Raw genomic sequence first — 11,908 nt, forward strand, 5'->3', positions numbered from 1 at the left:
TATTTATTACCTAATGCTGTGGAATAATGGACTTCTGCGAACAATATTTCACTTAGATATATTTTACTACATAAAGGGAACAGAACACATCATCTCGTTCCTCCGCTGTTACGTCTTGTCTGGCTCCCGCTATAATTGTGTCGGTAAGGAAGAATAATGACTTCTGGGGAATTACAGGTAAGATAATAAATCCTCATTGGTTATTATTATTGTTGGGATTATTATTATTATTATTATTATTATTATTATTATTTTTATTATTATTATTATTATTATTATTATTATTATTATTATTATTATTATTATTATTATTATTATTATTATTATATGTATTATTATTACTACTACTATTATTATTATTATTATTATTATTATTATTATTATCATATGTATTATTATTATTATTATTATTATTATTATTATTATTATTATTATTATTATTATTTATTTTCCAATAATAAAATAATAGGTCTTCAATTGTTTCCTTTCACCTGCTGGACATAGGATAACATTGACATAGCAACTCATATCTCATCCTTGGTACATTATTTATAAATACACTGAGCCCTGCATAGGACACGTGGAATGCTATAACACTATAGAGAGCTCTGCACAGACGTACATGTGGAATGTTCTGCACAGACTAACACTATAGAGTGCTCTGCACAGACGTACATGTGGAATGTTCTGCACAGACTAACACTATAGAGTGCTCTGCACAGACGTACATGTGGAATGTTCTGCACAGACAAACACTATAGAGTGCTCTGCACAGACGTACATGTGGAATGTTCTGCACAGACTAACACTATAGAGTGCTCTGCACAGACGTACATGTGGAATGTTCTGCACAGACTAACACTATAGAGAGCTCTGCGTGGATGTACATGTGGAAAGTTCTGCACAGACTAACACTATAGAGAGCTCTGCACAGACGTACATGTGGAATGTTCTGCACAGACTATCACTATAGAGAGCTCTGCACAGACGTACATGTGGAATGTTCTGCACAGACTAACACTATAGAGAGCTCTGCGTGGATGTACATGTGGAATGTTCTGCACAGACTAACACTATAGAGAGCTCTGCACAGACGTACATGTGGAATGTTCTGCACAGACTAACACTACAGAGTGCTCTGCACAGACATACATGTGGAATGTTCTGCACAGACTAACACTATAGAGAGCTCTGCACAGACGTACATGTGGAATGTTCTGCAGACTTACACTATAAAGTGTTTCACACAGACTAATGCTGGCCACACAATCAGACCTCCAGCTAGTTGGTTGGATGGAATAAAAATCTGGTAATGGATAGGAACAATGTAATTTGTAATTAAGTCATTTGTTTCCCAAATCTGAAAATGGACAACAACTGTCACTCAGACAATGTACTGTCACTCAGACAATGTCCTGTAGTTGGACCTCCTTGATTTAAACAATTTCACTGATTGTTTTGCCGACTTTTTAATTTGCCTCTCCAGGAGAAGCCCGGAGAAGACAGCTAAATCTCCTGCTCGGGGGACGGGGGACAAGGCTGACTACTTAAAGCCCTGCCCCCAAACCACACAAACTCCACGATTCGTGGGTCCATGATTAGGGGCATGGCTAAAATGATGCCATTTGCATAAGTCCCGCCCCCTCCCATGGGCCGCACATTTCATCATTTCTTTCAGCACGCTCCTGGAGGGAGCGGGGCTCTGGGGGGGGGCATGCGGGAGGTGGACCAGATTTTCAGGAGCCTCCCACCCATTCTGGGAGGGTATGCAAGTATGCAGTGAGGAGACCAGAAAAAACCCCAATGTGTGTCCTCAGTTACTTGCTGCAGCTGTTGTTGCCGCATGTTTTCCTGCTGCAAATATATATTATGGGTGTGTGTGTGTGGGGGGGGGGGGGGGGGTGTGTGTGGGGGGGGGGGGGGGGGGGAGTAAAGCACAAGGTTGCCTGCCTGACCCCTTCCTTCAGGGAGACAATGCTCTGTTCCTGGACTTCCCTGGTAATGTAGGATTGCCATCACATGTGGTGAGCTACGTAATTGATACGAAAGGTGTCACCACAGGTGCTGGTAATCATACATTACTTCCCATTCACCAAACGGACCCCTCACACGGACCCCGCTGCCTACCCACCAATACATGAACCCAGTACATGGATCCCGCTCCCCAGCAGTACATGGATCCCGCTCCCCAGCAGTACATGGACCCCACTCCCCAGAAATACAAGAACCCCGCTGCCCGGACCCCTAGGCACTGGCAAGTACCCGGGGAGGGGGGGTGCACTTGCAAGGACCAAGTGAGGGGGGAACGATGTGGGATCCAAAATACCTGTTCAGACTCGTTCACACTGCAAAAATACCTGGTCTGAACTGTGTAAGATCCTTCTTTTTAACCGTTTTGAGTTACCGGTTTTCTTGAACCAGTAATTTAAAACTGGCGCTTTCACACTGCAGCTACACTATAACGTTTTGAAATGATTATAAATCGGCAAATTACCGGGTTATACTGTAGCTGCAGTGTGAAAGGGGTATATAACTGTCACATTATCAACCTGTTCTGCATTCATTCCTAACCAACACATTCTATAGATCCACAGGTGGCCTAGAAAACATGGACTGCTGGAAGCTCTTCCACCAGGACTGGTTGGCCAGCCCTGATGTAGACAGCGATAAAATGTGACTTGCTGGAATGTTGACAAAGCGCCCCCTGGTGGAATGTGGGCAACACACTAATAACCATCGATTGTTGTAGCTATCGATGGTCATCCATTATATCTGACTCAATAGGCCGTGGGTCAATCAGAACTTGGTGGCGGGACATCCGGGTGTGGGGGGGCGGAGGTATGCTCTGTGTCCCGGCACCTTAAAAAAATTTGAAACTTGATCGGTTCTTCTTTGCCATCGATGTAGGAAAACCATCTGGTCCTCCCACATCGATGGCAAAAGTATTCAACATCGGCCATAAACCATCGATTATTTGAAATCATTGATGGTCGATGGGCATCCCTAGAACTGGAGGAGGGTGGGGGACAGTATGCAGCTCCCGGCAGTGGGTGAGTGTCTCCTCCCACTGGGAGGGAGTGAGCGTGCATGAGAGCAGGAGGCTGTATAATAGTGATATGTGGGCAAGACATTGATAAAAGTTGTGGCGCTGGTGCTGAGGACCGTGGGGACACTTCTGGCAGTGGGGAAACCTGCAGTGCGGCAGCCAGGGCCGGATTTCCAACCTAGGGGAGGCACCTGCTTGTGGCGGTACAGGATCCCCCATTGTCACGGGGGTACGTGAAATGCGGGAGCGGGGTCGAGGGGGTCCGCTGGGGGGTGGAATTGCCGGAAGGGGGTCAGGGGGGTCTGCAAATTGCGAGAGGGGGGTGTGCGGGGATCCGCGATTAGTGGGAGGGGGCGGGGGTCCGCAAATCGTGGGAGGGGGCACGGGGGGGTCGGGGGGGGCTTGAATCGCGGGAAGGGGGGTCTGCAAATTGCGGGAGGGGGGTTTTCGGGGTCAGTGAATTGCGGGAGGGGGGGTTGTGGAGGTTCGTGAATCGCGGCAGGGGCGCGGGGGTGCCGTGAATCAAGGGAGGGGGGTGCAGGGGGGTGGCGCTGAATCGCGGAAGGGGGGGTGCGGAGGGTGCTGTGAATTGCGTGAGGGGGGGCGTGAATCGCGGGAAGGCGGGTCCGTGAATCGCGGGAGGGGGTGCTATGGGGGGTTCCGTGAATCGCGGGAGGGGGTCCGCAAATTGCGCGTGGGGGGGGCTAGAATCGCGGGAGGGGGGGTGCGAATTGCGGGAGGGGAGGTTGCAAATCGCAGGAGGGGGGGTGCCGTGAATCGCGAGAGGGGGTGGTGGTCCGCAAATCGCGTGAGCGGGGGTCCTGCGAATCGCGGTAGGATGGGTCGCGGGGGACCTGTGAATCGCGGGAGGAGGGGTCGCGGGGATCCCGCGAATCGCGGGAGGGTGGGTCGCGGGGGTCCCGCGGATCGCGGGAGGGAGTGGGTCGCGGGGGTCCTCGGGGGGGGTGGGTGCTGGCAGAGGGGGGTGCGGGAGTAATGGTGGATGGTGGCTGTGGAGTAATGGTGGATGGTGGGCATGTACTGTAGCCCTGGCTGGGGCCTGTCAAGGGGGTGGGGTGTGTAGAACGTTATACCATAGAACACTTTTCCCCGGGGGGGGGGGAGGGGGGGGGGGTTTGTGTATCCTACTGGGCGGGAACGTTAGATACACAGGGGGTGAGTGACAGATCTGGCTAAATATATAAGAGATGGGGCTTATCGGTTTTACTAAGAAATTCCTGGGACGGATCTGTTCACACTGAACCCAGGTTTGCTCTGGAATTTGTTGTGTATTTAAATGACCGCGCATCGGACCCGACGGGATGTCACACACAGCCGTTTTTTTTTCAACTTCACGGCCAGCTCCGTCAGAATCGGACCAAATCGGCTCAGTGTATGGGCACCTTTAATTCCTAAAGGGCACATTGGTCAGATTTGGGTTACTGTACGTCGTCAGACTATCCCAGTGTCCTAAGGGGGAGCTGTAGCTTTGGGCTTCTCATTAATTCTGCGACTCATAGCATTAATATAACAGAATTGCTGGAACGGATGATCACAGTCGGTCTGTAATATAGAATTCGGATCATTTCACACATAGCATTTTATATATTCATTAAATCCTAACTAAAATTAGCTTTGGATTTGCAGGCTCTGTTCTTACTAATGCAACCTGTAGTTTCTTGTCCCTCATCTTATTATATAACACATTTTCCTGCATTGTGTGGAGGTAATAAAAGACTAATGACGCAGATAGATTGGGCTCAGACAAAAATATATATATATATATATCATTCTTTAATTGAGGGATATAAACCTTGCACTAACTAGGACACATCGACGAGGCTGAATTGTACAGTTATTGGGGAAACATGTACACTGTATATAAATGCTACGTTACACCTCCCTGTAAAATGTATCCTCATAATTTGGCTTCAGTTGTACCCCAGAGCCCCTCCCGGTGCGCCAGGTCCCGGAACACGGATGCGTCGAGGGTCTTCCACAGTCAACATCTGCATCTTATTTGCATAAATAAAACAACTGGAAGTGACACAACGGCTCTGTTACATCACACTGATCACTGTGTCCATCAATTGTGGTAATCTGAACTATGACGCGGCAGACGTGGCTTTTTCTCAGGCGATGTTCCATTGTGCTTCATCTATTGGTTATCGAACAACTGCGCATGGCCAGATTAACAACGGGGTGGGTGAAGCTGCTGCTCCAGGCCCCCACATAAAAATAGGCCCATCACCAGCTGACCACAGGGTAGGCCATCAAATATAACTATTACAGTTGCATTTCTATTTTACACATTTATGCAATTTTTATACTTGTATATATTTAAGGGGGTCATAGGGTCCACTATAAGAAGATTGACCAACTTCCGTCTAACCATCCAGCTAGTTGGTTGGATGGAATAAAAACCTGGCACTGGATAGGAGCAAATGTCATTTGTAATTAAGTCATTTGTTTCCCAAATCGGAAAATGGACAACAGCTGTCACTCAGACAATGGACTGTAGTTGGACCTGTTTGATTTAAACCATTTAACTGAATGTTTTTGTCCATTCTCCTGAGTTTGTAAGCAAATTGCTTATTGGTATTTGCCCCCAACAGTACCAGATATTCAGTCCAACCAACCAACTAGTTAGAGGAAAGTTGGTCTGATGTATCCACTTGGATAGTAAAGAATGTAAAAAACAGCTCCAGGCTCATTAGGCCCTTAACCTTATATATATATATTTATATTATACAATAAACATCGTTACTCACCTTTCCTAGTTTTGGGGTGCCGTATGGCTTGTGACCACATTGTTTAAATAGACATTGTAGGGGCTCTGCACACACTAAATTAACTGATAATAAATAGTGGAGATTTGGTTCATGAATTGATCAATGCATTTAAGCCTGCAGCCCCCTTCACGGGACCCCACCTTTCTGCAGGTCCTAACACTATCGCTGAAAATGGCTACAATACACATAGCTATCTCATCAATACTTGATTCCAGGCATGCTATATTAACCATTATTCCATAGCTTATGTTAAGCATTTCCCTAGATGATTAGTGACAGGTGTGTTGGTAGCTGCTCACCTATAAAAGCAAAGTCTGCTGTGAGCTTAAGACCAGATAGCATGCCTGGTATCAAACATTGATGTGATAGCTATGTGTATTGCAGCCATTTTGAGCGATAGTGTTAGGACCTGCAGAAAAGTGGGGTCCCGTGAAGGGGGCTGCAGGCTTAAATGCATTGATCAATTCATGAACCAAATCTCCACTATTTATCTATTTATTATCAGTTAATTTAGTGTGTGCAGAGCCCCTGCAATGTCTCTCTCTCTCTCTCTCTCTCTCTCTCTCTCTCTCTAAATATATATTCCATGTACAAGGATCACACTCTCCACTAATAGTCCAGCAGCTGCCAGGGTGTCAGCTCAGTAGCTCCAGATTACTCTGATAGTCCAATATAGCTTGCAGAAAAAAATTAGGACACTCACCGAACTTTCAATTTGGATGTCTTTTTAATCCATCTCAATCCATCAAAGTATAAAGTGCAATGTGCATGACAGTGGGCCACGGGCCAACGTTTCGGTCCACCTTTGGACCTTTCTCAAGGCCCCCACTCTCACCTCCTAAAGTGCATATATATATATATATATATATATATATCAAGGGGCCAGACCATGCATCATTAATGGTTAGGCAAACCAATATGGTAGCTGGCCACACCCCCTTAGACAGACTGACCACACCCCTAAACATGGGCCCATCTCTCGGCATTCCCCTGATGGCCCCTTCATGCCTCAGTCAGACACTGCACATGTGTATAGATCGTAGCGCACATGCACAAGGCCGAATAACAACGAAAATATCGTATGGATCTAATCGCAACTCCCCCGCAATATGACTGACAGTATGTGCGCATTTGTGGGTGGTAACCATCCATTTTCTGGGTGTGTCAGGAAAAATGCAGGTATGTCCAGGTGTTTTCAGGGGATCCTGTGACGTCGGCTCCAGCCCCGATCAGTCTGATCCTGGTGCAGTCGCGGCTAGCTGATGAGCGATCATATTTGAATTAGGCCTCCGATTCAGAGTCGCAATCCCAGGCACCTGCACTGATCATAGGTTTGGGTACATGTTGTTGACATTCATCATATCCACATGGCTAAATGTTGACACTGGCCACATTGACAATGCTCGTGTTGACACTGACAAAATGTTGACTTGACTAGACTTTAATAAATGACATTCAAAATACAGGCACACGTTAAGGATGAGCATTACCTTCTGTTCAAGCATGCTGCTTTATCTTGAGAGGACTTTGGACTTGTTACCTACCTGCCTGTCTGTGGAGGCCGATTCCGGGTTGACCTCCCCTTAAAAGTGCAGATAGAGAGCTGTTTTCATCCAGTTCTCCACCAACTGTGGTAATTGGCCATTGTTTTATCATTCTGTCCTCCTTTTTTAACGTTTATTATTGTGTGTTTTTGAAAAATAAAAGTGGAGTTGCACTATATCTGTTCCCTCATTTTTGGGTATTCTCTGGAGTGAACCCCTTGGGAACAAACCAACTGGCCCTCCGGCATCCTCCACGGAGAATTTTAGTAGCATCGCTATTGTATTCTAATTTGGGAGAAGAGGAGACGCCACCTACCAGGAGGGACGTACGGTATTGTGGTTCAATACTATTAGTTTTGTCCATTATTGGGAGAAGAGGACTGCTATCTACTGCTAAGGGGTGTATTTCCTTTTTCTCCTGTTCACATTGTTATTGGCGCCTGTGGAGGGAACACTCACATCCTTGGTTTTTGTATGCTGCTTTATCCTGTCTGGGGCTCATTAGTGTAGGTTAGGGGTTTCTGTCAGCATGTGACAGGTTTCCGCCCTGCTGGCCCCCCCGCCTGCAGTCTGTTCGCCGCGGCTGCACCCACCCAGCGCATGCATCCACCCAGCGCATGCACAGAAATGTGCAAAGCGAAAACATCAGCCACGTGTGAACGCACGTCCGGTGGTGCAAATGGCCCATGTGTATATATTTTGTTCATGGCAGCCCTAGGGAAGCCAATCCCGGGGCATTTTTTCAATCCCGGAATTCGGGATTGAAAAATGCCCAATCCCGGGATGAGTGGCTTCCCTACTATTAAAAACCCACCTCGGCCGCCCCTCATATTTACTTACAGATGCGTGGTGTGGCCGGGTGGGTGGGCGAGATGGGGTGATGGAGCCCGGGCTGGTCTGCTGGTGGCTCGGTGTGCCGGCAGGTCAGCTGCTGGGAGGGCAGGTCAGGGGACAGGACGGCTGGGCGGGCTGATCCAGGGACAGCCCGGGCTGGTCCGCTGGTGGCCCGGTGTGCCGGCAGGTCCGCTGCTGGGCGGGCTGGTCCGGGGACAGGACGGCTAGGCGGGCTGATCCGGGGACAGGGTGGAGGCAGACAGCCTATGCGGCCTGAGCAGCGTGACCTCTGACGTCGTCACGCTGCGCAGAGCCGCACTGCCCGGGACGGGAGAAGCCGGGCAGCTGCTGCGCAGTCTAATCCCGAAATCCCGGGATTGGAAACTCCAATCCCGGGATTGAAATCCCGGTGTTTTGGGGGCCAAATCCCGGGATCCCGCGGATCCCGAGATTGGCCACCCTAGGCAGCCCCCTGTGTCCCCGACCAGGCCAATGGAGATTCGCAGCAGTGATTGCATTCACCTCTGAGTAACTCCTGGCACTTCTCTGACACAGCCCTGACAAAGAGCGCGCTGTATGTAAAATGCTTTTAAAAATGACATCCCAGCCTGAAATGAGAAATAACAGGAGACAACAGCAGCATCCCCCCGACAGCCGAGTTTCACAGCGCAGCTAAACCGCCGAATAATGAAAACATCTTGGCGTTTGACGCTCTTGGCAAAATGTGGCAAGAAATAGCAGCGTAAGAGCCACAAATAGCCCATTGTGCAGGTAATGATGAGTGTACGTCTGTAATTCCCCACCACACCGTCTTTTGTAGCTTCTCCGCTCTCTCCAATTACAGCTCATAGATTTCTGGCACCTCGGTGGCAGCCATCTTCCAACGGGGACTCATGAATTTCTCTTCACACTTTTTGACATTTTTCTTTTCTAAACACGGAAGAAGAAAAAAAATGAATTCTCATGCGGCGTTAATAAACATCCATCATATCACATATCATATCGCGTTCGGCAGATGAGCTGAGACGACTCGAAGCTAAATTTAAAAAAAAAAAAGATCGTATTAACCAACCGCCTCACCTGAAAAGCCGGATTCATCCTCCGCACTGCTGGAATAATATAGAAATCTATTTCTGGAAGGCAAATAACTGTTAATGTGCGGCTCACATGTAAGTAGAATAAAAAAAGTTGATGAAGCCGCCCGGGTGTATTAATATCATGGAGTCTGTGCCGGTTACTGTCTCGCTAATAGACTGGGAGCTTTCGGTAAGCTACGACGTGACGTTGTTACTTCATGGGTTTATCGGTCCTACACAATGGGTGTATTCTGTGCGCACTAGATTTATAGAGCTCCGTCAGGCACACTACTGGGCTAATCTCAGAAAGTTTGGCGCTGGCAATCAAGTCATGGACAATAGGGGGAATCTGCGGTCTCAGTTATGATCAGGAATGATGTTCTTGTCCAGCTGAGGCTCATGGTGGACATGGACACACTGGAAATATAGACAGATGAGGCCAGCCTCAGCCAGCGCGACATATCCATAGTGCTGGCAGTGAGGGTGTGGCCGGCGGACGCGATGCGCGATCGTCTAACTTGCCCGCACATTCTACTATGCAAGTTGGCGGGGAGTGGGGCTCGGGTGCTTCCCTGCCCGTTTCCACTTCAGGGAGACAGTCAGGGAGCGGGGGAAATGGGCAGCTGGCTGCAGGGCTTCTGACAGAATGGGATGCGTTCATCTTGTGTGCGCGCGCGCCCCATTCTGGCTGACTTTGGCGGAGGGGCGTGGGACAGCCCATGGCGATTCTATCGCCAGGAGCTGCTCTAATTACATTTCTAATTAGATTGGGGTGAGTTATTTTGTTTTGGGGCCGAGTAAATACTGGCTGTTTCAAAACACCCACCCAAATATAAGTCTTTCTGCACATGTTCCATCTGCCCCACCTGCAGCGCAGCAAGGTTTTGTCCTCTTGAGAAAAAAAGCAGCTTCGCGAACAATATCCTGTCACTGCTCCCGCCATGCAGTCATTGGTGATATACGCACACATGTACAGATGACAGAAGACCTCGTTAATGACAGTTTGCTTCATTAGCGATATTAAGCGTACATTCTGTACAATATTACAAACAATATCGCTCAGAGGGGCCAAGATGAGTGATATTGTTTAATATATTGCCTGGTGACAAGGGTTGCCTCTCCCCCGAGTATTGTGCAATCAGTTCCCTACCACTCCCGTGCCGGCTGCAGCAGCGGAGGTTCTCTGGGCTGCACAGGTCCAGCTGGAAATCATTACTAGTTTACCGGAAGGGTTTAAAACTAGGGATGTGCACCGGCCACGTTTTGGGTTCTGATTACCTTCAGGTTTTCGTTCTAATGGGTTTTGCCAAAACACCCCCCTCAACATTTTGGGTTTTGGGTTCTGATTTTATTTGAAAAAAAGCATAAAAAAACGCTAAAATCGCAGAATTATCATTTTAATTTTTTTTTTGCTCCTACGCTATTATTAACCTCAATACCATTCATCTCCACTCGTTTCCAGTCTATTCTGAACACCTCATTCCTCACTATATTGTTTTTAGGCCACAAAGGTTGCAGCGAGGTAGCTGGATGACTATGATAAGCGACACAAATGGGCGGCACAAACACTGGACCGATACGGCACACTTAGCATCACCCCTGGACTGATACGGCACACTTAATAGCACCCCTGGACCGATACGGCACACTTAGCAGCATCCCAGGAATTATACAGTAGATTTGGCTCAGCCCAGGAATTATGCGGCACAGATGGGGGCACCCCTGACCTGATAGAGCACATGGCGGTACACATGGTATTATGCGGCGCATATGGCGGAACCCCTGGACTGATACAACACATATGGAATTATACGGCACACATGGTGACACTCCTGCAGTAAAATGAAAAAAAAACTTTTTTATTCTTTTAATAAAAAAATGGCAGCACCCCTTGTTTGATACGGCAGACTTAGCAGAACCCCATTAAATATATTTGGCACACTTAGCATCACCCCTGGACTGATACGGCACACTTGGCAGCACCCCATGAATTATACAGCAGACTTGGCTCACCCCTGGAATTATACGGCACAGATGGCGGCACCCCTGGACTGATACGGGACACATGGTGACACCCATGGAATTATATGGCACACATGCAGGCACCCCTGTACTGATTTGTCACACTTAGCAGCACCTCATGAATTATATGACACACGTGACTAACCCCAAGAATTATGTGTCACACATGTGGGCACCCCTGACCTGATACAGCACACATGGAATTATACGGCACAGATGGCGGCACCCCTGGAATGATACGGCACACATGGCGGGAGACATGGAATTATATGGCAGACATGACGACACCCCTGCAGTAAAAAAAAATGGAATATTTATATTCTTTTAAGAAAAAAAAAAACACTTGTAATTATTCAGCAGACTTAGCAACCCCCCATTAATTATACAGCACAATTGGCTCACCCCTGGACTAATACAGCACACATGTGGGCACCCCTGGACTGATACAGCACACATGTGGGCACCCCTGGACTGATTCAGCACACATGTGGGCACCCCTGGACTGATAATAATAGCACCCTTAGTAATGCCCTCTTAGTAGAGGTACCTTCAGTAGTTCCCCAGAAGTATAGTTACCGTCACAGTACTGTAGTT

Source organism: Crinia signifera, chromosome 9, assembly GCF_055691185.1.
Source record: "Crinia signifera chromosome 9, ASM5569118v1, whole genome shotgun sequence".
NCBI classification, from domain to species: domain Eukaryota; kingdom Metazoa; phylum Chordata; class Amphibia; order Anura; family Myobatrachidae; genus Crinia; species Crinia signifera.